At 41.7% G+C, this 26,732-nt stretch overlaps 1 long non-coding RNA gene across 1 annotated transcript in view; it reads right to left on the bottom strand.

Moving 5' to 3' along the window:
* Window positions 1-13,407, bottom strand: part of LOC135229186 (uncharacterized) — a 71,321-nt gene extending 57,914 nt beyond the window's left edge. The window contains exon 1 of the long non-coding RNA XR_010319960.1: window positions 13,301-13,407. This is a non-coding gene — a long non-coding RNA (uncharacterized LOC135229186). The remainder of the gene's footprint in view (window positions 1-13,300) is intronic.
* Between the last annotated feature and the right edge of the window lie 13,325 nt (window positions 13,408-26,732).

The following is a 26,732-nucleotide window of genomic DNA, read 5'->3' as shown; positions in this document are numbered from 1 at the left end:
AAATGAACTCCTAGGCTCATATACCTGGTAACAGTGCTAGCCATCTGGTGATAGTACATTAGAGCTTCAAAGGTGAAAATAATCAACCTAGCGCACTCAAGCAGCTTATTTGGGAATACCAAAACTAAACGAAGGAAGAAGCTAGGATACAAAAAGCAAGCATAAAATAAACTAATACAATAACTTATAGATTGCTCAGAGACAACAGTCAATATCAGATCACATAAAGAGGCAGACACGGGGGCAGGACCAAGATGGCTGACTAGGTAGAAGCTTCCGCTTATCCTTCTTGAAACAAAGACTTGAAAAAACAAGTGAACTGATTACATAAAGGACAATCTACAAACCCTGACCATCAAACACAGAACTAAGGAGTTGACCTGAGTGACGGGGGAGCGAAAGCCACGCTGCAGCAGGGACCGCTTCCAGAGCCAGTGTCCCACGCCGCAGCCTTGAGCCCTACCGGTTTCCTGGTGTCAGAGTGGTGGGGCTGATTGTGGTTTACTGAGACAGGGAAGAACAGATATAGGCCTAACCCTCAGGACCAACCTCAGAGGGGACCCAGGCAGCACACGCAGGCTCCACACAGATGCGGCTGACAGGGAAACGAAAAACTATAGGGAAGCAGCGACTGGTTTTGGAGCCTGGAGTGCAGCGTCCCAGAAAGGAAACCTTGGTGCTGGGTGTTGGACTAAGTGTGGGGGAGCCGATTGTGGCTTCCTGAGACGGTGTGAGCATGGATGCAGCCCTAACCCTCTGGGACAGTCTCAGCAGGGATCCAGCCAGCACACACGAGCAACACAATGCTCTGGAATCTCAGAAAAAACAGTTCTCACCAAACAACATAAGTAACTTTGTATATTTTGCCAGGCTACTCTCTTCTATATATCTGATTCCACCCCTCATTGCCCCACCCAGCTTCATTAACATTGGAATCCTCTGTGCCAGAGAGTGAAGTGCACTGCTGAATTTTTTTTTTTTCTTTCTTTTCTAACCCATTCTCCTGGCCTGAGAAAAGCAGCATTTAACCATCAAAGAAAAAATCCTTCCCTGACTTCCCTAAACTGAAATAACAGTACAGAATCAGCTCCATCCAGGCATTAACAGACCCATAGTCTTTGGCTTTCACCCTACAGGTAACTAGGTGGCTATTACAATGCAAAGGCAATTCTGATAGAGATCTGACCATAATTGTTTTAGCTCAGCAGTGGAAAGGCAAGTTTTGGAGGTCAGATACCTCTCTACCTATTAAACAGAGCCCTCGCTGATCCGCACCAGCGAACTGAGGGCTGAGACTCCACCCACATCACCTAGCCACCTGCTAGAGGGGTCTGAGAATAGTGACGCCTACCCAAGCATTGGGTGCCTAAGATACAGCTGCAAAGCCCACCCACCAGAGTGCTCTAGAGAATAGAGCCACACCTACCTCACTGACACTTGAAGGAAGGCTGTCAGCATCCTGCCCTCCTCGAAATGTGACCCCATGCCACTAATAGAAACTGGTGCATACAACCATCACCACTACTCCTCTAAGATAATAGGTGAGAGCCTACACCACACACTAGGTGACCAGCTATCAGAACACCTGAGCTGATTCTATTCAAGAATAGTGAATGGACTCATACACTTATATACCTGGTAACAGCTCAGGGAAGCTGGTAACAGGACGTAAGTGATTCAAAAGCTACATCAATCACGATACCACAATCTAGTAGCCCATCTGGGTGTATTGTAACAAAACAAAATAAGAAGATAAGACTCAGTGAGCAAATATAAAAGAAAATATTACAATATCTTATAGATGGCTCAGAGACAGCAGTCGACATCAAATCACATGAAGAAGCAGACCATGATTCCTTCTACAAACCCCCAAATCAAAGAATCAAAATCATTCCCAGATGTAGATACATTCCTAGAATTGCCAAATGTAGAATATAAAAAAATTTTATACAGAATCCTTCAAGACATCAGGAATGACCTCACAAATGAAATAAGGCAATCTACAGAAAACACCAAGGAATACGCGGATAAAGCAGTTGAAGATATCCAAAAGATTATTCAACAACATAGTGAAAAAATTAATAAGCTGTAAGAATCCATAGAGAGACAGCATTCAGAAATCCAAAAGATTAACAATAAAGTCACAGATTCAGACAACTCAATAGGAAGTCACAGGAGCAGAATCGAGGAACTGGAATGCAGAGTGGGGGAGCTGGAGGATAAGGCAATGGACACAAATATAGCTGAAGAAAAATCAAATAGAATTTAAAACTATGAAGAAACCCTAAGAATCACGGGGGACTCTATCAAGAATAATTTGCGTGTGATTCGAGTTCCAGAACAGGGAGGGATAACAGAAAATACAGAGAGAACAGTGGAAGATCTGATGGCAGAAAAATTCCCTGGCATTGTGAAAGATGAAAAGATATCTACCCAAGATGCTCATCGAACCTCATACAAAATAGATCCCAAAAGAAAATCACCAAGACATATCATCAAACCTGCCAAAACCAAAGATAAAGAGAAATTTCAAAAGCACCCAAGGATAAACGAAAAGTTACCTACAAAGGAGAATCAATAAGTTTGCACTACTCAGCAGAAACCATGCAGGCAAGAAGACAATGGGATAACATATATAGAGCACTGAAAGAGGAAAAACTGTCAGCGAACAATCATATATCCAGCAAAATTCTAAAACATGAAGGTGAAATTAAGATATTTACAGATAAACGCAAGCTTAGAGAATTTGCAAAAACCAAACCAAAACTGCAAGAATTACTGAAGGAAATTCTTTGGTCAGAAAATCAATAATATCAGATACCAACACAACACAAGGTCACAGAATAAAACATCCTGATATCAACCCAGATAGGGAAATCACAAAAACAAAATAAGATTAATTAAAAAATTGCTCAAAACAGGGAATCATTGATGTGATTATATAAAAGATTACGATAGTGAAAAAAGAGGGACTAAATACAGGAGGCTTAGAAATTACATATGGAGAGGAAACCAAGGCGATACAGGGCGAAACAACTTAGGTTTTTACTTAGTCAAACCAGGGTAAATATTAAGGTAACCACAACAAGGTCTAACAATTCCATACTTCAAAATAAAAACCAAGATAAACATAACGACTCACCAAAATAAATTCAACTACTATAAAAAGGAGGAACACACATTCTACAAAGAAAAACTCAGCACAAAAAAGTAAATGGAAAATGAAATTGTCAAAAACAGGCATCAAAATGACAGCACTAAACTCATACTTGTCTATAATTACACTTAATGTAAATGGACTAAATTCACCAATAAAGAGACAGAAACTTGCAGACTGGATAAAAAAACACGATCAGCCTGTATGCTTCCTAAAAGAGACAGGCTTTAGAGTTAAGAGACACAAATAAACCAAAACTGAAAGGATGGATAAAAATATATCAAGCAAACAACAATCAAAAAAGAGCAGGAGAGGCAATATTAATTTCCAACAAAATAGAGTTTCAAATTAAATCCACCACAAAGGATAAAGAAGGACACTACATAAAGATTAAAGGGACAATTTACCAGGTACATATAACCGTATTAAATATTTATGCACCCAACGATAGGGCCGCAACATTCATAAAACAAATGTTAACAGAATTAAAAAGTGAGATAGACACCTCCACAATTATAGCAGGAGACTTCAACACAACACTCTCGGTGAAGGATAGGAAATGCAGTAAGAAGCTCAATAGAGACACGGAAGATCTAAGTGCTACAATTAAACAACTTCACTTCATAGACTTATACAGAACACTCCACACAACAGCTGCAAACTATAATTTCTTTTCTAGTGCACATGAAACATTCTCTAGAATAGATCACATATTAGGTCATAAAACAAGCCTTTGCAGAACCCAAAACATTGAAATATTACAAAACATCTTCTCTGAATGAAAGACCATAAAAGTAAAAATCAATAACAGAAAAACCAGGGAAAAGAAATCAAATGCTTGGAAACTGCACAATACCCTGCTCAAAAAAGACTGGGTTATGGAAGACCTTAAGGAGGGAATAAAGAAATTCACAGAATTCAACAAGACTGAAAACACTTCCTATGAAAACCTTTGGGACACGGTGAAAGCAGTGCTCAGAGGTCAATTTATATCAATAAAGGCACACATATTAAAGAAGAGCCAAAATGAAAGAACTCTCCCTACAACTTGAACAAACAGAAAGAGAGCAACAAAAGGAACTGTCAGGCACCAAAAGAAAGCAAAAAATAAAAACTACAGCAAAATTAAATGAATTAGAGAATAGAAAAACAATTGAAAGAGTTAACAAGGCCAAAAACTGCTTCTTTGAAAAAATTAACAAAATTGATAAACCATTGGCCAGACTGACTACAGAAATACAGGAAAAGAAACCAATAATCCGAATAAGAAATGGGATGGGCCATATCACAACAGATCCAACTGAAATTAAAACAATCATATCAGATTACTACAAAAAATTGTATTCTAACAAATTTGAAAACCTAGAAAAAATGGATGAATTCCTAGAAACACACTACCTACCTAAACTAACACAAACTGAAGTACAACAACTAAATAGACCCATAACAAAAAAAGAGATTGAAAAGGTAATCAAAACACTCCCAACAAAAAAAAGCCCTGGCCCTGATGGCTTCTCTGCAAAGTTCTACCAAACTTTCAGGGAAGACTTACCACTACTACTGAAGGTATTTCAAAGCATAGAAAAGGACAGAATATGACCTAACTCCTTCTATGAAGCCAGCATAACCCTGATACCAAAACCAGCTAAAGACAACACAAAAAAAGAAAATTACAGACCTATATCCCTCATGAACATAGATGCAAAAATCCTCAACAAAATTCGAGCCAGTAGAATTCAACAACATATCAAAAAAATAATCCACCATAACCAAGTAGGATTTATACCAGGTATACAAGGTTGGTTCAATATTAGAAAAACAATTAATGTAATCCACCACATAAAAAAAGGACAAGAACCACATAATTTTATCAATTGATACAGAAAAGGCATTTGACAAAGTCCAACACCCACTCATGATAAAAACTCTCAGCAAAATAGGAATAGAAGGAAAATTCCTCAACATAATAAAGGGTATTGATACAAAGCCAATACCCAGCATCATCCTAAATGGAGAGAGCCTGAAAGCATTTCCCTTGAGAACGGGAAACAGACAAGGATCCCCTTTATCACTGCTCTTATTCAGCATTGTGCTAGAGGTCCTAGCCAGAGCAACTGGGCTAGACAAAGAAATAAAGGGCATCCAGATTGGTAAGGAAGAAATAAAATTATCTCTATTTCCAAAGACATTATCTTATACACAGAAAACCCTGAGGAATCCTCAAGAAAACTAATAGAAGGGTTCAGCAAAGTTTCAGATTACAATACAAACACACAAAATCAGTTGGATTCCTCTATATCAACAAAAAGAACATTGAAGAGGAAATCATCAAATGAATACCATTCACAGCAGCCCCCAAGAAGATAAAATACTTAGGAATAAACCTTACCAAAAATGTAAAAGAGCTATACCAAGAAAACTACAAGGTACTACTGCAAAAAAAACAAAAGGGACCTACGTAATTGGAAAAACATATCTTGCTCGTGGATAGGAAGACAACATTGTAAAATTGTCCATTCTATCAAAAGCCATCTATAGATACAATGCACTTCCGATCCAAATTCCAATGACACTTTTTAAACAGATGGAGAAACAAATCACCAACTTCATATGGAAGGGAAAGAAGTCGCGGAGAAGTAAAGCATTACTAAAAAAGAACAAAGTGGGAGGACTCACTCTGCCTGATATTAGAACAAATTATACTGTCACAGTAGTCAAAACAGCCTGGTACTGGTACAGCAACAGACACATAGACCAATGGAACAATATTGAGAATCCAGATATAAATCCATCCACATATGAGCAGCTGATATTTGCCAAAGGCCCAGTGTCAGTTAATTGGGGAGAAGATAGTCTTTTTAACAAAAGGTGCTGGCGTAACTGTATAGCCACCTCCAAAAAATGAAACAGGACCCCTACCACACACCATGCACAAAAACTAACTCCAAATGGATCAAAGACCTAAACATAAAATCTAAAACGATAAAGATCATGGAAGAAAAAATAGGGACATTAGGAGACCTAATACATGGCATAAACAGAATACAAAACATTACCAAAAATGATGAAGAGAAACCAGATAACTGGGAGCTCCTAAAAATCAAACACCTATGCTCATCTAAAGACTTCACCAAAAGAGTAAAAAGACCACCTACAGACTGGGAAAAAGTTTTCAGCTAAGACATCTCTACCCGGTGCCTGATCTCTAAAACCTACATGACTCTGCTAAAATTCAACCACAAAAAGACAAACACCCCAATTAAAAAATGGGCAAAGGATATGAACAGACACTTCACTAAAGAAGACATTCAGGCAGCTAACAGATACATAAGGAAATGCTCTCGATCATTAGCCATTAGAGAAATGCAAATCAAAACTACAATGAGATTCCATCTCACTCCAACAAGGCTGGCATTAATCCAAAACACACAAAATAATAAATGTTGGAGAGGCTGTGGAGAGACTGGAACACTTATACTCTGCTGGTGGGAATGTAAAATGGTATACAACCACGTTGGAAATCAATTTGGTGCTTCCTTAAAAAGCTAGAAATAGAACTACCATACAACCCAGCAATCCCACTCCTCGGAATATATCCTAGAGAAATAAGAGCCTTTACACAAATAGATATATGCACATCTATGTTTACTGCAGCACTGTTTACAACAGCAAAAAGATGGAACCAACCAAGGTGCCCATCAATGGATGAATGGATAAATAAATTATGGTATATTCACACAATGGAACACTGCACATCAACAAAGAACAGTGACGAATCTGTGAAACACTTCATAACATGGAGAAACCTGGAAGGCATTATGCTGAGTGAAATTAGTAGCAAAAGGTCAAATATTGTATAAGACCACTATTATAAGATCTTGAGAAATAGTTTAAACTGAGAAGAACATATTCCTTTGTTGTTATGAGCGGAGAAGGGAGGGAGGGTAGGAGAGGGGTATTTACTAAAGAGATAGACAAGAACTACTTTCGGTGAATGGAAGAACAACACTCAACACAGTGGAGGTCAGCACAACTGGACTAAACCAAAGCAAAGAAGTTTCCTGAATAAACTGAATGCTTTGAAGGTCAGCAAAGCAGGTGCAGGGGTTTGGGGACCATGGTTTTAGGGGACATTTAAGTCAACTGGCATAATAAAATCTATTAAGAAAACATTCCGCATCCCACTTTGAAGAGTGGCATCTGGGATCTTAAATGCTAGCAAGCAGCCATCTCAGATGCATCAATGATTCTCAACCCACCTGGATCAAGGGAGAATGCAGAACACCAAGAACATAAGATAATAACGAGCCCAAGAGACAGAAAGGACTACATGAACTAGAGACTACATCATCCTGAGATCAGAAGAACTAGACAGTGCCGGGCCACAACCAATGACTGCCCTGACGGGGAACATAACAGAGATCCCTTGAGGGAGCAGAACAGTGGGATGCAGACCCCAAATTCTCATAAAAAGACCAGACTTAATGGTCTGACTGAGACTGGAAGGACCCCAGTGATCATGGCCCCCACACCTTCCGTTTACCCAGTACGGGAACCATCCCCAAAGCCAGTTCATCAGACATGGGTTGGACTAGACAATGGGTTGGAGAGGGATGCTGGTGAGGCGTGAGCTACTTGGTTTGGGTGGACACTTGAGACTATGTTGGCATCTCCTGCCTGGAAGGGAGGTGGGTGGGTAGAGGGGCTTAGAAACTGGCAAAATGGTCACGGAAAGAAAGAGTGGAAGGAGGGAGTGGGCTGTCCCATTGGGGGGAAAGTAATTGGGAATATGTAACAAGTTGTGTATAAGTTTTTATGTGAGAGACTGGCTTGATTTGTAAACTTTCACTTAAAACACAATAAAAATTATTAAAATAAAAAAAAAAGAAGGTGACCCATGATTGCTTCAACAAGCTCTCAGAACTAAGACTCAAGGAATCTTCTCGATGAAGGTGCAATTCTGGAATTACCGGATACAGAATACAAAAGATTAATATACAGAACTCTCAAAGATATCAGGAAGGAAATGAGGCAAAATACAGAACAAGCCAAGGAACACAAAGATAAAGCAGCTGAAGAAATTAAAAAGGTTACTCAAGCACATAATTAAAAATTTAATAAGCTGCAAGAAACCATAGAGACTGCAATCAGAAATTCAGAAGATTAACAATAAAATTACAGAGTTAGAAAACTCGATAGAAAGTAAGAAGAGCACAATTGAAGAACTGGAAGGCAGAATTACTGAGATAGAAGATAAAACTCTTGGGACCAATATATTTGAAAAGAAACCAGATAAAAGAATTTTAAATGAAGAAATCCAAAGAATCATGTGGGACTTTATCAAGAGAAATAACTATGAGTGATTGCAGTACCAGAACAGGGAGGCTTAACAGAAAATACACAGGGAACTGTTGAAGATTTGTTGGCAGAAAACTTCCCTGATATCATGAAAGATGCTCATCAAATTCCACATAAGGTGATCTCAAAAGAAAGTGACCGAGACATATAATAATCAAACTTGCCAAAATCAAACATAAAGAGAATTTTAAGAGAGGCTAGGGATAAAGGAAGTCACCAAAAAAGGAGAGTAAATAATAATAAACTTGGACTACTCAGCAGAAATCATGGAGGCAAGAAGGCAATGGGATGACTTACACAAAATATTGAAGGAAAAAAATTGCCAACCAGGAATCAAACCATAACCCTGGCCCTCTGGCCTTAGCCCTCTAACTCTAGCCCCTAAGCCCTAAGTCCCAAAGCCCCTAAGACCCTAAGCCCTTAGGTCCTAACTCCCAAGGCCCTAAACTCTAACCCTAACCCAAACTCTAACCCCTATACCCTAAACCCTAAACCCTAACACCTAACTCCTAACCACCCTAACCTTAACGACCCTAACCCTAACCCTAACACTCGAACCCTAACCCTCTAACGCTAACCTGAAACCCTAACCCTCTAACTCTAACCCTCTAACCCTAGCCCTCTATTCCTAGCCCTAAACCTAACCCCAACCCCCAAACCCAACGCCAAACCCTAAACCTCAAATCCCTAGCCCTAAACCTAAGAATGAGTCTAAGCCTAACCCTAAACTGTAAACCCTAACACTTAAAACCCTAACACACAAAACCCTAACACCCTTAGCCCTAACACATTCAACCCTAACACCCTAAATGCCAAAACCCTAAACACTAACACCCTTAACCCCAACCCCTAAACCCTAAACTTAAACGCTAAACCATCTAACCCTCTAACCCTAATACCCTAACACTAAACCCTAAACCCTAACCCCAGCCCCCAGCCCTAACCCTCACTTTAAGCCTTAAACCCTAAACCTTAAGTCCTAAACCCTAGGCTCTAAGCCCTAAGCCCTAAACCCTAAGTCCTAAAACCCTAAACTCTAAGCCTTAAGCCCTAAACATAACCCTCTAACCCTAAACCCTAAAACCTTACCCCAGACCCATCCCACACCCCTAAACCTGAACCCCTAAACCCTAGCCCTAACCCCTAACCCTAAACCTCTAAACCATACCCCTAATCTTCTAACCCTAAACCTCCAACCCTAACCCTCTAACCCTAACTCTCTAACCCTAACCACAACACCAACCCCAACCTCTGAACTCTGAAACCCTAACCCCCTAACCCTAAGCCTCTGAACCCTAAGCCTAAACCCTCTAACCCTAAACCCTAACCTTCACCCCCTCACACCCTCACCTTCTCACTCCCTCACTCTATAATCTTCTCAACCTCTAACCCCTTCACCCTCTAACCCCTCTCTCTCTAACTCCCTCAATCTCTAACCCCCAAACCTCTAACACCCACCCTCTTACCCCAAACCATATATCCCAAACAAACCCAACACCAACTCCAACCCTAAACCTAAATCCTGACCCCTAAAACCTAACCCAAACCCTAATGACTAAACCCCAAAACCATAAACCCCCAAAACTGTAAACCCCAAACTGCAACCCCTAACACCTAACCTGTAAATCCAAACTCTAACCTCAAACCCTAAACCTAAGCCTAACACCTAACCCCAACAGAAAAACCCTAACCCAAACCCTAACAACCCTAACCCTAACATCCCTAACCCCAAAACCCTAACCCCAACCCCTAACCCCAAACCCTAACAACCAGAACTCTAACAACCCTAACCCTAACATCCCGAACCTCAAACCCTAACCCTTTTTGTTAGCAGCCGTAGCACTTAACCACTAGCCACCAGGGTTTCCATGAGCAGTCACAGGAATAGACATATGCACACCCGTGTTCACTGCGACATTATTCACAGTAGCAAAAAGATGGAAACAACCTAAGTGCTCGTCCACAGAGGAATGGATAAACAAACTACGGTACATACACACAGTGGAACACTACACGACAATGAAGACCAATGATGAATCTCCGAAACATCTCACACCATGGATGAATCTGGAGCGCATCATGCTGACTAAGTTAATCACAAAACGACATATACACTAAGAGACCACTATCATAAAAACTCATGAAAACATTTACACACAGAAACAATCCTTGATGTTCACCAGGCAGACGGAGAGTGGGTAGAGAAAAGCTAACTAAACAATAACCAAAAAAAACAAACCCACCGCCGTCGAGTCGACTCCAGCTCATAGAGACCCTATAGGACAGATTAGAACTGCCCCATAGAGTTTCCAAGGAGCGCTTGGTGGATTCGAACTGCAGACCTTTGGTTAGCACTGGTGGGTCTTAACCACTATGCCATCAGGGTTTCCAACCAAACGACAGATATGTGGTAACTCTGGTGAAGGAAGAGACGGTACACAAGACTGGGAATCAACCTCAGCCTCACTCTAACCCTAACCATAACCCTAAACCACTTGTGCCCTAGCCTAGTAACCCCAGCCCTAACCCCAGCCCCCAGCCACCTAAAACCTATACCCCTAAACCTAACTCCCAAACCTCTAACCCCCCAACCTGAACCCCTAACACCAAACCCTAACCCCTAATCCTCTAACCCTTCTGCATCTCTGGGCCTCTCGACTCTCCGTCTATTTTCTCCCTCCAAATCCTACTAACACTCAGTGGAATTTTGAAGTTTCAGCTGTGCTTTGCTTCTTGTTGTCTCCACCGGTCCCATCAAGGCACTGCATCATTTATTTGCTCTGCTTCACTATTGAGTTCCAAAACCATGGCTTAGAATCACCTGACACTGAACCTCAGCGATTCAGCGCAAGGCCGCGAGAGGGCGTGCGCACCGCCGGTTCTGTTCTGCCCACCAGACCCTCCGAGCATGGGAACCTCCTGGACCTAAGACGGGACGAACTGGGTACCCCTCCAGTGGCGACAGCAGAAGCTTTTCTTCCCGAGGGACCCAACGCCCCAGGGCGCTCTCTCAATACTCCCATTAATGCTATGATTATCCTAACCCACTCCTTCTGCGAGACCTAGTGGGTCCTCGACCAGGCCCAGCCTTCAGGACCCGCACCCCCCTGCTGTGGTCATGTACAGGAACCTGCAGGGCCGCGCCCTCCCCGCCCAAGCTCTGCCCCTCCACACCCTGATGCCCTGCAGGCCTCTACTAGGTCCCCGCCCAGGGGAGAGTTGTCGCCCCGCACGGGGGGGGGGGGCACGAGGAAACATTCGGAAACCACCCCCCAGGCACGAAGCCGACTGCCCGTATTGAGACCGTGTGAGCAGGGCTGCCCCGCCGACTGGAGCCTGCAGGGCATCACTCACGTTTGTCAGCTTCTCACTGCCCTCTGGGCTCAGGGTCCCAGAACAGCCAATCCCCTCCCCGGGGCGGGGGGGCGGTCCGTCCGCAGGGGCTGGAAGATCGGGTTGGTGCCCATGGCCGGAGCACTTAAAACCCTTAGAAACCCTCATAAACCGTCAGCTCCAGACCTTCAAATGTCAGCCCGAGAGACACCTAATCTCCAACCTAAAAAAAAAACCACACCTGTTGCCATCGAGTCAATTCTGACTCATAGGGACCCTATACGACAGAGTAGAACTGCCCCACAGAGTTTCCAAGGAGCGCCTGGTGGATTCAAACTGCCGACCTTTTGGCTAGCAGCCTTAGCATGTAACCACTACGCCACCAGGGTAACCCACTGAACCCACTGCCACCAGGGTAGAGGCTCCAAATCCCACCAGTTTGAGGAACCCTCAAATCCCCTCAGCACCAGAGACCGCGTCCACAGCTACCGCTACACAGCGCCGCACAAACGTTTAAGTTAACAAACAATATGGGCGCTCAGGACCCCTTCCTGCTACCCCCACCCCCGCCACCCAGAGGGGGAGCGGGACCCGGCATCCACACTGTTAACAGACACTGAATCGCTGCTGCTTCCACAAGGAGTAGGATCCCCGCGCTGCTCCACAGATTCCCAGGACCCCTTCCTTTGCAGATGGGGCCGGGGCCGCGCCGACGCCCCAGCCCCGAGAGTAGACCAGCCGGGCGTGCGTGCGGGCGCGGGGTGCCTCAGCCTCCCAGGCACAGCGCCCAAAACAGTAAGGGGCAGCGGGGCCTTGGGCGGGGGATCCCTCTCTCCCCGCCCCTGGCACCCTACGGAGTCTGGTGGGGGTGGGACGACGAACGGGGGCGAGTGCCCCGTCCTCAGTCTGGAGTCTCACCCCCCCCGGGCGAACTCTGGGCCTTGGTTTCCCCCCCTGGCAGAGGGAGCAGGTGGGGGGCGGGGGGGCAGGCGCCCATCACCCAGCTTGGCCCGCAAACCCGCCCCGGGCAGAGGAGGGACCTGGGCGCAGCCCTGGACACGGCCTTTCTCCCCAGGCCCTTCAAGCCCCCAGGCCCGAGGGCACTCCGCAGCTGGATCCCGCGGCTAGACCCCGCCCCCGCAAATCCATGGGGATGCAAATTTCGGAGACCAGCTGCGTCTCCCGGGCCAGAGGCTCCCTCTCGCAGCCCTTAGAGTGGCTGCGTCCGCCCGCCCCCGCGCCGCGTCCGCCCCAGGGGATCACTCGGGACGGGGTACGCCGGAGGGGGCGATGCCAGCTGCTAACCCAACGTCCGGACTCTCCAACCTCTGGAGCCCACGGGGTGCTGGGACTGGGACCCGCCCTCCTGGCGCCTTCCCTCCACACCTTCGAGGGGCCGGGCTTCTTCAGTCTGGGAGCGGGTCCCTCCACCCACCTGCCGGAGTTTCCTACCTTTCAGAAACCACGGCACGGAAAGCAGCACGAACACCGTCCGCTCTAAGGCGCGCCATTCCGCCCGGGCCCCTCACCACCCGTCCCGGCGCTTCCGGGAGTAACTGGCTGGACGGTGAGGAACATGGCTGCCGGCCCCGCCCAGCGGCCCGGGTGTGGGGCGGGCGTGGGGGGGTTGGGCCTCCAGAGGGGAGGGTGGGGTCTAGAAGCAAGGACAATGCCAAGGTGTGTGGGGTGAGGAGACGGGAGAGGTCAGGAGAGGGCCCTCTTGCGTGCAGAGTTAAGTATTGGAGGTGCAACGGTTAAGTGCTTGGCTAACTGAAAGGTGGGCCGTTGGAACCCCCAGCTCAGGGGTTGAAAAGATCTGAAGATGGGCTCCCGTAAAGATTCTAACCAAACAAAATCCGAACCAGTTGCTATTGAATCAATTCCGACTCATAGTGACCCTATAGGGCAGAGTAGAACTGCCCCATAGGGTTTCTAAGACTATAAGTCTTTACAGAAGCAGACTGCCATGTCTTTCTGCAAATAACTAACTGGTGGATTCGAACTGCCCACCCTTTGGTTAGCAGCCGAGCTCTTAACCACGGTGCCACCAGGGCTGCGCCATAAAGACTGCAACCTAGGAAACCTTGTGAGGCAGTTCTAAGTTGTCATACAGGGTTGATATGAGTCAGAATCTCCTGATGGCACACAACCATGATTGTACTAAGAAAAATTCCTCCAAGCATCTGCCTACATGACCCCTGAAGCACATATGCATGCACGCTATCAAAGCAGTGCGGCCAAAGACAGGAAATTGGGATAGAGACATTATAGAGTGGACAGTGAAAAGTGATTTCTGAGGGGCGTGCAGCTCAAGCGGAGGAGGTAGCATACAACTAAATGCCCTTCTCCTTCTATTGTTCAATGGTCTTCAGAAAGAATGTGTCCCAGGAATTAACTGTAGCCCAGGAGAACTTGAAGACAGCAAATACAGAGGACCAGTCAGGATGCTTCTGCAGTGGTCAGGGTGAGCAGTGATGGTGGTAGTGCAGCTGGGAACAGTGGGCAGGCTTGAGGTGTACTTTGGAGCTTGAGCTGCCAAGAATTGCTGGTCAATCAGACGTATGGGATGAGGGGAATGGAGAATCAAAGGAGACTTCTAGCATTCAGGCTACCATGAGCCCATGGTCACCAGAGCCATTCTCTACCATGTGGAAAACCATGGAGGAACAAGCTTGAGAAAATGACCAAAAGATTTTTTTCTGTACATGTTAGATTTGGATGTCTGAGGTCATCCAAGTGTGGAGAACAGTTCCCAGCTGTGGATACCACTCTGAGGTAGAGTAGTTTTCTGGGTTCTAAGAATTTGAAGATCATCAGCCTATAGCTGATTTGAAAGCCACTGGTGGTGCAGTGGTTATGCATTTGGCTGCTACCAAAAGGTCTGCAGTTTGAATCTACCAGTCGCTCCTTGGAAACCCTGTGGGGAAGCTCTACTCTGTCCTATAGGGTCCCTATGAGTGAGAATCCACTCAATAGCGACTTTTGTTTTGTTTTGTTTTAATACTAAGCTCAGAAAAGTTGTGTGTCAGGGTTGTATTTTTTCACAATACTTATTCAAGCAGTTCGAATCTACCAGCCACTCCTTGGAAACCCTATGGGTCAATTCTACTCTGTCGTTTAGGGTCGCTATGAGATAGAACTGACCCAACAGCAATGGACTTAGAACTTGGACTTAGAGGAGCCCTTTCTTTGTCAAAGCTGAAAGTTTTACTTCATACTTTTTAAAAACTGCCATGTTTCATGCTACGTGGCTACACTTACAGGAGCATTTTTGGTGCTAACTTGACTTGTTCTTGGTGAAGGGCTCTGTATTCATTTTCTAGGGCTGCCATAGTAAATTACCAAAAACTCAGTGTCTTTAAAAAAACATATAATCCATACAGTCCAAGAAGCTGGATCATATGAAGTAGAAGGGGCACGAGGATTGGAGGAAGACTCATTAACAGCCTAGACATGCAGATGACACAACCTTGCTTACTGAAAGTGAAGAGGACTTGAAGCACTTACTGATGAGGATCAAAGACTTCAGCCTTCAGTATGGATTACACTTCAACATAAAGAAAACAAAAATCCTCACAACTGGAACAATAAAAAAATCACAAGAAAGAGAGAAAATACTGAAGTCACCAAGGATTTCATTTTACTTAGATCCACAATCAACACCCATGGAAGCAGACTTTGAGAAATCAAATGACATATTTTATTGGGCAAATCTGCTACAAAAGACCTCAAAGTGTTAAAAATCGAAGATGTCACTTTGAGGACTAAGGTGTGCCTGAACCAAGCCATGATATTTTCAGTCGCCTCATGTGCAGCTAAAGCTGGACAATGAATAAAGGAGACAAAAGAACTGAAACTTGAATTATGTTGTTGGTGAAGAATAATGAATATACCAAGGACTGCTAGAAGAATGAACACACCTGTCTTGGAAGAAGTACAGCCAGAATGCTCCTTAGAAAGGTGGGTGGCAAGACTTGGTCTCACGTCCTCTGGACATATTATCAGGAGGAATCAGTCCCTGGAAAAAGACATCGTGCTTGGTAAAGTAGAGGGTCAGTGAAAAAGACAAAGATCCTCAATGAGACAGATTGAGACAGTGGCTGCACCAGTGGGCTCAGACATAGCAATGAGAAAGGCCCAGGGCTGGGCACTGTTCCGTTCTGTTGTACACAGGGTCGCTATGAGTTGGAACTGACCCAACAGCACCTAACAACAACATCATAAACTCACTAGATCTCCTGGGGATAGAATGTCACATTCACTGTAGAATAGATAGAGTTTCTTTGTTTGTTTGTTTACCATATTTACTAATACTATGATTTACATTTGATAACTTCCACAATCAGTTGGATCGCTTTTCTTTGGAATGGACACAAACATGCATCTCTTGCAGTCTGTTGGCCAGGTACCTAGCTTACAAATTTCTTTGCATAGTGGAGTCGGCATGTACAGGGCTGCATCTGTTTGTTGAAACAACTCAGTGAGTATTCTGTCAGCTCCTGGAGCCTTGTTTTTCGCCAGTGTCTTCAGTGTAGCTTGGACTTCTTGCTTCACTACTACCAGTTCTTCATCATGTGCCACCTCATGAAACGACTGAAAGTTGACCATTTCTTTTGGTACTGTGACTCTGTGTATTCTTTGCATCTTTTGTGTGTGTGCTTTAAGTGAAACTTTACAAATCAAGTCAATCTCTCATACAAAAATTTGTATACAGCTTGCTATGTGCTCCTAGTTCCTCTCCCACTAATGAGACAGCACACTCCTTCTCTCAGCCCTGTATTCCCCGTGTCCATTCAGCCACTTTCTGTCCCTCTCTTCCTTCTCATCTCCCCTCCAAACGGGAGCTGCCCACATAGTCTTATGTGTCCACTTGAGACCAGAAGGTCACTCCTCACCACTATCATTTTCTATCCTATAATCCAGTCCAATCCCTGTCTGAAGAGTTGGCTTTGGGAATGGTTCCAGTCTTGGGCCAACAGAAGGTCTGGGGACCATGACCTCCAGGGTTCCTCTAGTCTCAGTCAGATCATTAAGTCTGATTTTTTTATGAGACTTTGAGGTCTGCATCTCACTGTTCTCGTGCTCCGTCAGGGATGCTCTGTTTCGTTCCCTGTCGGGGCAGTCTTCGGTTGTAGACGGGCACCATCTAGTTCTTCCGGTCTCAGGCTGATGTAGTCTTGGATTTACGTGGCCATTTCTGTCTTTTGGACTCATAATTACCTTGTATCTTTGGTGTTCTTCATTCTCCTTTGCTCCAGGTAGGTTGAGACCAATTGATGCATCTTAGATGGCCGCTTGATAGTGTTTTTAAGACTGCAGATGCCACTCACCAAAGTGGGATGCAGAATGTTTTCTTAATAGATTTTATTATGCCAATTGACCTAGATGTCCCCTGAAAACATGGTCCCCCAACTGCTGCCCCTGCTACTCTGGCCTTTGGAGCATTTGGTTTATTCAGGAAACTGCTTTTGGTTTAGTCCAGTTATGCTGACCTCTCCTTTATTGTATGTTGTCTTTCGCTTCACCTAAAATAGTTCTTGTCTACTATCTAATTTGCAAATATCCTTCTCCCTCCCTTTCTCCCCACCCTCATAACCATCAAAGAATATTTTCTTCTCTGTTTAAACTATTTCTTGAGTTCTTATAATAGTGGTCTCATACAATATTCGTCCTTTTGCAACTGACTAATTTCACTTAGCATAATGCCCTCCAGATTCCTCCAAGCTATGAAATATTTCACGGATTCATCATTGTTCTTGATCTGTGTGAAGTATTCCATCGTGTGAATGTACCACAATTTATTTATCCATTCATCTGTTGATGGGCACCTTGGTTACTTCCATCTTTCTGCTATTGTAAACAGTGCTGCAATGAACATGGTTTTGCATATATCTGTTCATATAAAGGCTCTTATTTCTCTAAGATATATTCCAAGGAGTGGGATTGCCATATCCTATGGTAGTTCTATTTCTACCTTTTTAAGGAAGTGCCAGATTGATTTTCAAAGTGGCTGCACCATTTTAAATTCCCACCAGCAGTGAATAAGTGTTCCAGTCTCTCCACAACCTCTCCAACATTTATTATTTTGTGATTTGGGATTAATGGCAGCCTTGTTGGAGTGAGATGGTATCTCATTGTAGTTTTGATTTACATTTCTCTAACGGCTAATGATTATGAGCATTTCCTCATGTATCTGTTACCTGCCTGAATGTCTTCTTCGTTGAAGCACCTGTTCCTATCCTTTGCCCATTTTTAAAATGGATTATTTGTCTTTTTGTTATTGAGTTTTTGCAATATCATGTAGATTTTAGAGATCAGATGCTGATCGGAAATGTTATAGCTAAAAACTGTTTCCCAGTCTGTAGGTAATCAGTTTACTCTTCTGGTGAAGACTTTGGATGAGCATAAGTGTTTGACTTTTAGGAGTTATCTAATTTCTCTTTGGGTACTTGTACATTGTTAGTAATGTTTTTGTTACAATCCCACCCTAATCCTCTTTAACATAAAATTACAATCACAAAATGGAGGACAGCTACAGAACACTGGGAATCAGGGCCTAACCAACTTGGTACACACATTTTGGGGGGGACATAATACAATCCATGACATCCACCTTTTAGTATATTTTGGGGACTGGCTCTTTTAGTCAGAAATAGGTTGAATAAAAGTGCTTACTTACCAGCAGTTTCCCAACAGTGTTGGTGACGGATCCCCAGTTGGATACACACAATCACACTGACGTCATTTGCGGTGCCTCAGCAAGTCCCACTTGCCTTCATAACACTGATCTCTAGAACAAAACACAGCTCTGTAAGCAAGTCAGTTAAAAATAAAGGCATTGGATATTGAACATCACTAAAGACATAAGTGCATATTGGTTCTGTGTTGGTTGCCGGAATCTAATTCTCTTGATTAATTCATATTTTTTGTAGATATTTTTCTTGCTCCATATACCCAGAGCTCTGTGTACATATAATGAACATTCTACACGTAGGTTTCTCACAAATATTACCCAATATCATTCATTTTTTTGACCATTCACTCAATGTTCAAGAATAAATTGAAGTATAGGAAATATTCTTACGGTTATTTAACTCTAAGGATGAAGAAATTGCATAGCGGGTCTTGGCTCCCTTTAGAAATTCTCTACCTGATGCAGTTCCACACAGCAACACGGGCCTTCATCTCAGCACAGGAAGAAAGACAGCTTTGTCTCAATATTTGCCACTGCTCTTCACCTTCTACTAAGGTAAAAACTCTTCAGCCTACCAAGAGCATTGTTCAAGAATTGGCTCCAAATCTCTCCTTGAAAATTACAGTGAAAAATCTTATAAAAATGTTAAGTTTTATTATTAGGCAAACCACTATTTCATCAAATCATCGTCTCTATATAAATTTTTCACCACTATGTTTTTTTTTTATGTGGCTTAAGACAACAATCAGGTGTGTAATAATGTGTATATCATTACATTTCAAATTATAAAGTGATGTTCCAATGGTTTAAAGAGTTGGAGGGACTATTGTGGCTAGGGAATACTGAATCAAAAAATATTTTGACATGAAAGTTTCAACAACAAATATGTTCCATAACTATAGGTGTACTTGTAGGTAAATGTTTAATGTAATAATTCAGATGGTTAAAAAAGACAAAAACAAATAAAAACACATTAAACAGCAGAATAAGTCGATAGATATCTATTGTCATGACAGATACAAACAGAAAACAAAGAATAAAAAATAAGTGCAGCAGAGGTTACCAGCGTTATGTAAAAGAGAGGAGCGTCTTGACACCGAAATAAAATAGCTAGATGCTTCAAAATGTGCATCCAGCAGCTTTTCCCTTTAGCAGGTGTTGCAATTTCTGATTTATTGGAATTAAACTAGTTGTCCATGTCATTCAAGTATTATTTTAATGCAATAAATCATTTTACAAGTCCCATGCTGTAGAAAAAATGCTTAAATCATTACATAAACATAGCTTTGCTCACAACTCTTCCCATTCTGAATGCATTACTTTTCCCTTTACCACTTCCTAAATAGCTGTGAAAATCTTCACAGTGCTGTAAACCCAAGTTCTAGTCCCACCACCATTTTATGTGATACTGATCACTGTGTGTCCCTGTGAAGTCTTTTTTTTTTTTAACATCCTATATATATATATATTTTTTATAGCACTATGGTCACTATTGTCGATTCAACATGTTTACTGCCTTATTGCGCTCTTTACCTGTTGTTGAAGCCTTGTTATTTACTTTTAAATGTCTTTCTTATTTCTCTACCTTAACACTTAAAACAGTGTTTCATTTTATTTGCTGTTGTTTTTTTCTTTTATTATATTCTCGTCCACTCAGAGTTCAGGCATGATTAAAAAGTAATTACATTTTTGTGGAGACAGAATGGGATTTAGAATCAAGTTTCAATTACCTGGGTTTTACTTCCTTCATTGACTAGCTGTATATCGGCAATACTTACTGACTATAAAACTTAATTTCAACATTTGTAAAACAGGTTACAATCTATCTATGCTTTTTTTAGATATATACATTTCTTTTTAATTTCAAAATATAAATTCACCAAAAATGATGTTAACATTTAGATTTTTCTTGTGTTAAAAAAAACTAAACCAAACCTGTTGTCATCAAGTTGATTCCAACTCATACCGACTCTATAGGACAGAGGAGAGCTGCCCCATAAGGGCTTCCAAGGAGTGGCTGGTGGATTTGAACTGTAGGCCTTTTGGTTAGCAGCCAGGTTGGAATCCGCTACATCACCAGGATTCCTTTCTTGTAATAAGTAAGATAAATTGATAAGCTTATATTCCAGCTATGTATTTAGTGCATGAAATATGTCAAAGAGAATTATGTAATGTTTAAAATTTTAAATGTAAATTGATCAAAAATTATAATAAATTCCAAATAAGTAAGATAAAATGATTAGCTCCAGTTCTCAGTAGGGGTTTAAATGCCTTTGAGACCAGTTGGTTCTCCTGTTTTCACCCATTCTCAATGGCACAAACTCAGCATCAGTCTCTGAATAGTGATTATGATACTAACACAGTAGACAGTCAGGAGTGGTTGGGCTACTATTTTCACATGTTTTGCTTGCTAATAGATTTAAATTATCTTTACTGTCTAATATTTCTTATCTTTTACTTTTGGAGAACGAAGTCAATTGTTCATGTCGTATTATGTATGGTACAGCCCAGAGTGTTTGTAGTGTTCAATACTTTAAATTTCTCACCACTTTCATCATTACTTTTTTGTATAGGAAACTCAGGAATCAAATAGGTATTTTATACTGTCCAGCAATGCTTACATTGTAAGTATAAAGTGGGAGCCATTATAACGTTAAGGGAAATATCATTGATACAATGTTGGCTTTTTAATTACGCAGATTTGTATTTGTAATCCCACTCTGCCCTTAATTGGCTGATGACTTTAAGTATGCTTCTTTACTTTCCATAGCCTTGATTTACTCACCCACAAAATGGGATGATGACCCTCATCTGGAAAGAATATACATATATATATATATACACACACATACGTATGAAACTTACTTCTGACAATGGATGAAACAAAGCCAATACTAACAAATATTGCTATTTCTTCTATCTGCCTTCTTTACTCACTCCAAGCTTCTAGACAGTTTGCTCAGATACATTTCCTTCCTTCCCGTCTTCTTTCTTTCTATGCTACCTCTTTTTGTTTCCCTTTCAGTTTCATTGTGAATTCACAAAAACTACGTTGAATTTCAGTGTTTATATGCTATTGGGGGTATGCATCTAAGTAAGCAATTTACCTTCCTGAAATTAAAATATAGATAATTCCTGCACTGCCTGCCTCACATGGCATGCGAAAGTTATTTAAAATACTAAGAAAATATAAATATGTTACTTATTATCTATTGAATCCATACATCAGGCTAGATAATTTAACTGTCATGTTGAAGTGATAAATTTATAAATATAGATATTAATATTTTGTTATTAATGTAAGAAGAGTAAGTTAGAAACCTAATATGAAGAGCAGGTGAGGATTTCAAAAGGATTGGTTCTCAGAAGGGTAGGACTAGAACAGTAATAATCAAACAAAATGTAAAATATGTTCATAGCAGGAACATACAGAAGGTTGCTTCTACAATGGTGTTTAAAATAGAATAATGTATATTTGATTAGACAATCATTTATGGGAATAAAAAGATTAAGAAAATTTATCCTTACCTGCAAAATCTTAGAACCAAAAAACCAAACCAAACCCAGTGCCGTCGAGGTGATTCCTACTCATGGCGACCCTATAGGACAGAGTAGAACTGCCCCATAGAGTTTCCAAGGAGCGCCTGGCAGATTCAAACTGCTGACCCTTTGGTTAGCAGCCGTAGCACTTAACCACTATGTCACCAGAGTTTCCACAAAATCTTAGAAGCAACAACATATTCATCATATTTCATCCAGAACATTCCTGATGTCCTGCAGTCATGCATTTGAACTCATTTGTGCAGAAACATTCATTTTTATAGCTACTTACCTTCCTGGTGGTTACATCATTGGCTCCTAAAGACCAGAAAAAGAACCAAATGCAATCTGGCTGTCTTGACTGGGTCCCAAAGAAGACTCTTAAAGTTAAACAAATGAACAGAAATATCTTAAACAAGCAATATCTTCTAGGTGCAACTGCTTGTGTGTGGCACGAGGAAAATAAACACTAATCAAGGTAACTTAATTCTCAGTGAAATGAAATCTCATATGGAAACATGGGAATTTTACTCTTCCTTGATAATTATATCATCTAGAATCATCTCATGTGAGATTTTTATCATAAAGGAAGGGTTCATGGAAAGGAGATGCCTGACTGGAGCCAGCTGTGGATTATTCTTAATTGCCTCTCCACTCTCACATTCCCAAAAGGAAGGAGGATATCAGGGCTTAATATGACTCAAGTAAAGCATGAGAAAATGGAATATGTTTACAAATGTCAACACAACTATTTGTAAAATAATTCGATATTTATTAAATCTTTTTGTGAGAAATGAAGTGGCTCTAATCAGACTTAAATAAATGGGTTGACTAATTTTTTTTTTGTTAATATTTGAATGTACCATGCAACTAGGTTGATGGAAGTTGTATATAAAAGTTATCCAAATCACTCAGTAGGATGATTTCGAAGAATCTGAAAAAAGTTAGGAAAATAAATTTGAAATACTGTGGCACTATGAGTCAACCAGAATTACAGAGCGTTCAGTAAATTGGAGTAAAAAAGAACTGAAGGTATCATTTTCAAATTGATTGTTGTTGTTAGGTGCCATCAAGTCTGTTCTGACTCATAGCCAACCTATGTATCACAGAACAAAACACTGCCTGGTCCTGTACCATTCTTAAAATCGTTACTATCCTGGAGCCCATTGTCGCACCCACTGTGTCAATCTCTCTCTTTGAGGGTCTTCCTTTTTTTCCGCTGATCCTGTACTTTACCAAGCATGATGTCCTTCTCCAGGAACTGATCTTTCCTGACAACATGTCCAAAGTATGTAAGACACAGTCTCGCCATCCTTGCTTCTAAGGAGCATTCTGGTTGTACTTCTTCCAAGACAGATTTGTTCCTTCTCTTGGCAGTGCATTCAATATTCCTTGCCAACGCCACGATTCAAAGGTGTCAATTCTTTTTTGGTCTTCCTTATTCATTGTCCAGTTTTCACATGCATATTGGGCGATTGAAAACACAATGCCTTGGGTCAGGCACACCTTAGTCTTCAAGGTGACATATTTGCTTTTCAACACTTTAAAGAAGTCCTTTGCAGCAGATTTGCCCAATGCAATGCGTCTTTTGATTTCTTTCTTTTTTTTTTTTTAATTTTTGTTGTGCTTTAAGCGAAAGTTTACAAATCAAGTCAGTCTCTCACACAAAAACTTATATACACCTTGTTACATACTCCCAATTGCTCTTCCCCTAATGAGACAGCCTACTCCCTCCCTCCACTCTCTCTTTTCATGTCCATTCCTCCAGCTTCTAACCCTCTCTACCCTCTCCTCTTCCCTCCAGACAGGAGATGCCAACACAGTCTCAAGTGTCCACCTGATCCAAGAAGCTCACTCCTCACCAGCATCCCTCTCCAACCTATTGTCCAGTCCAATCCCTGTCTGAAGAGTTGGTTCCTGTCCTGGGCCAACAGAAGGTCTGGGGGCCATGACCACCAGGGTCCTTCTAGTCTCAGTCAGACCATTAAGTCTGGTCTTTATACGAGAATTTGGAGTCTGCATCCCACTGCTCTCCTGCTCCCTCAGGGGTTCTCTGTGTTCCCTGTCAGGGCAGTCATCAGTTGTAGCTGGGCACCATCTAGTTCTTCTGGTCTCAGGCTGATGTAGTCTCTGGTTTATGTGGCCCTTTCTGTCTCTTGGGCTCTTAATGACCTTGTGTCCTTGGTGTTCTACATTCTCCTTTGATCCAGGTGGACTGAGACCAATTGATGCATCTTAGATGGCCGCTTGCTAGGGCCGAAGACTCCAGATGCCAGTCTCCGAAGTGGGATGCAGAATGTTTTCTTAATAGATTTTATTATGCCTATTGACTTAGATGTCCCTTGAAACCATGGTCCCCAAACCCCTGCCCCGGCTACTCTGGCTTTCGAAGCGTTCAGTTTATTCAGGAAACTTCTTTGCTTTTGGTTTAGTCCAGTTGTGCTGACCTCCCCTGTATTGTGTGCTGACCTCCCCTGTATTGTGTGTTGTCTTTCCCATCACCTAAAGTAGTTCTTATCTACTACCTAATTAGTGAATATCCCTCTCCTTCCCTCCCTCCCTCCTTCCCTCCCTCCCATCTCTCTTAACCATCAAAGAATATTTTCTTCTCTGTTTAAACTATTTCTTAGTTCTTATAGTAGTGGTCTTATACAATACTTATTCTGTTGTAACTAATTTCACTCAACATAATGCCTTCCAGGTTCCTCCATGTTATGAAATGTTTCACAGATTCATCACTGTTCTTTATCAATGCGCAGTATTCTGTCATGTGAATATACCATAGTTTATTTATTCATTCATTCATTGATGGGCACCTTGGTTGCTTCCATCTTTTTGCTATTCTAAACAGTGCTGCAATGAACATAAGGGTGCATATATCTGTTCCTGTAAAAGTTCTTATTTCTCTAGGATATATTCCAAGGAGTGGGATTGCTGGATCTTATGGTAGTTCTATTTGTAGCTTTTTAAGGAAGCGCCAAATTTATTTCAAAAGTGGTTGTACCATTTTACATTCCCACCAACTGTGTGTAAGTGTTCCAATCTCTCCACAACTTCCCCAACATTTCTTGTTTTGTGTTTTTTGGATTAATGCCAGCCTTGATGGAGTGAGATGAAATGTCATTGTAGTTTTGATCTGCATTTCTCTAATGGCTAACGACCATGGATATTTCCTCATGTATCTGTTAGCTACCTGAATGTCTTCTTTAGTGAGGTGTCTGTTCATATCTTTTGACAATTTTTTAATTGTGTTATTTGTCTTTTTGTAGTTGAATTTTTGCAGTATCATGTAGATTCTAGGGATCAGGCACTGATTGGAAATGTCATACCTAAAAACTTTTCCTCAGTCTAGGTAATCTTTTAACTCTTTTGGTGAAGTCTTTGGATGAGCATAGGTGTTTGATTTTTAGGAGCTCCCAGTTACCTGGTTTTTCTTCTGCATTATTAATAATGTTTCATATACTCTTTATGCCATGTATTAGGGCTCCGAACAGTGTCCCTATTTTTTCTTCCATGATCTTTATCATTTTAGATTTTATATTTAGGTCTTTGATCCATTTTGAGTTTGTTTTTGTGCATGGGGTGAGGTATGGGTCTTGTTTGATTTTTTTGCAGATGGATATCCAGTTATGCCAGCATCATTTGTTAAAAAAAAACTGTCTTTTCCCTATTTAACTGTTTTGGTGCCTTAGTCAAATATCAACTGCTCATATGTGGATGGATTTATGTCTGGATTCTCAAATCTGTTCCAGTGGTCTATGAATCTGTTGTTGTAGGAGTACCAGGCTGTTTTGACTACTGTGGCAGTATAATATGTTCTAAAATCAGGTAGAGTGAGGCCTCCCACTTTATTCTTCTTTTCCAGTAATGCTTTACTTATCATTAAAAAATGTCATTGGACTCATTAGACATGGATTGGACGGGACAATGGATTGGAGAGAGAGATGATGAGGAGTGAGCTACTTGTATCAGGTGGACACCTGAGACTATGTTGGCATCTCCTGTTTGGAGGGAAGATGGGACGGTTAGAAGCTTACAAAATGGTCACCAAAAAAGAGACTGGAAGGAGGGAGCGGGCTGTCTCATTGTGTAGTAAGGCGTATATTATAAGTTTATATGTGAGAGACTGACTTGATTTGTAAACTTTCACTTAAAGCACAATACAAATTATTTTTAAAAAGTTGGAATTTGGCTCGGAATTGCATTAAATCTATAGATTGCCTTTGGTAGAATAGACATTTTTATAATGTTAAGTCTTCCTATCCATGAGCAACGTATGTTTTTCCACATAGGTAGGTCTCTTTGGGTTTCTTGCAGTAGTGTCTTCTAGTTTTCTATGTTTAGGTATTTTACATCTCTGGTAAGATGTATTCCTAAGTATTTTATCTTCTTCGGGGCTATTGTAAATGGTATTGATTTGGTGATTTCCTCTTCGATGTTCTTTTTGTTGGTGTAGAGGAATCCAACTGATTTTTGTATGTTTGTCTTGTATCCTGATACTCTGCTGAACTCTTCTATTAGTTTCAGTAGTTTTCTGGAGGATTCCTTAGGGTTTTCTGTGTATAAGATCATGTCATCTGCAAATAGAGATACTTTTACTTTTTCCTTGCCAATCTGGATGCCCTTTATGTCTTTATCTAGCCTAATTGC

The sequence above is a fragment of the Loxodonta africana genome, unplaced genomic scaffold, assembly GCF_030014295.1.
Source record: "Loxodonta africana isolate mLoxAfr1 unplaced genomic scaffold, mLoxAfr1.hap2 scaffold_126, whole genome shotgun sequence".
Classification (NCBI taxonomy): Eukaryota; Metazoa; Chordata; class Mammalia; order Proboscidea; family Elephantidae; genus Loxodonta; species Loxodonta africana.
This window is presented reverse-complemented; position numbering and strand designations above follow the sequence as displayed.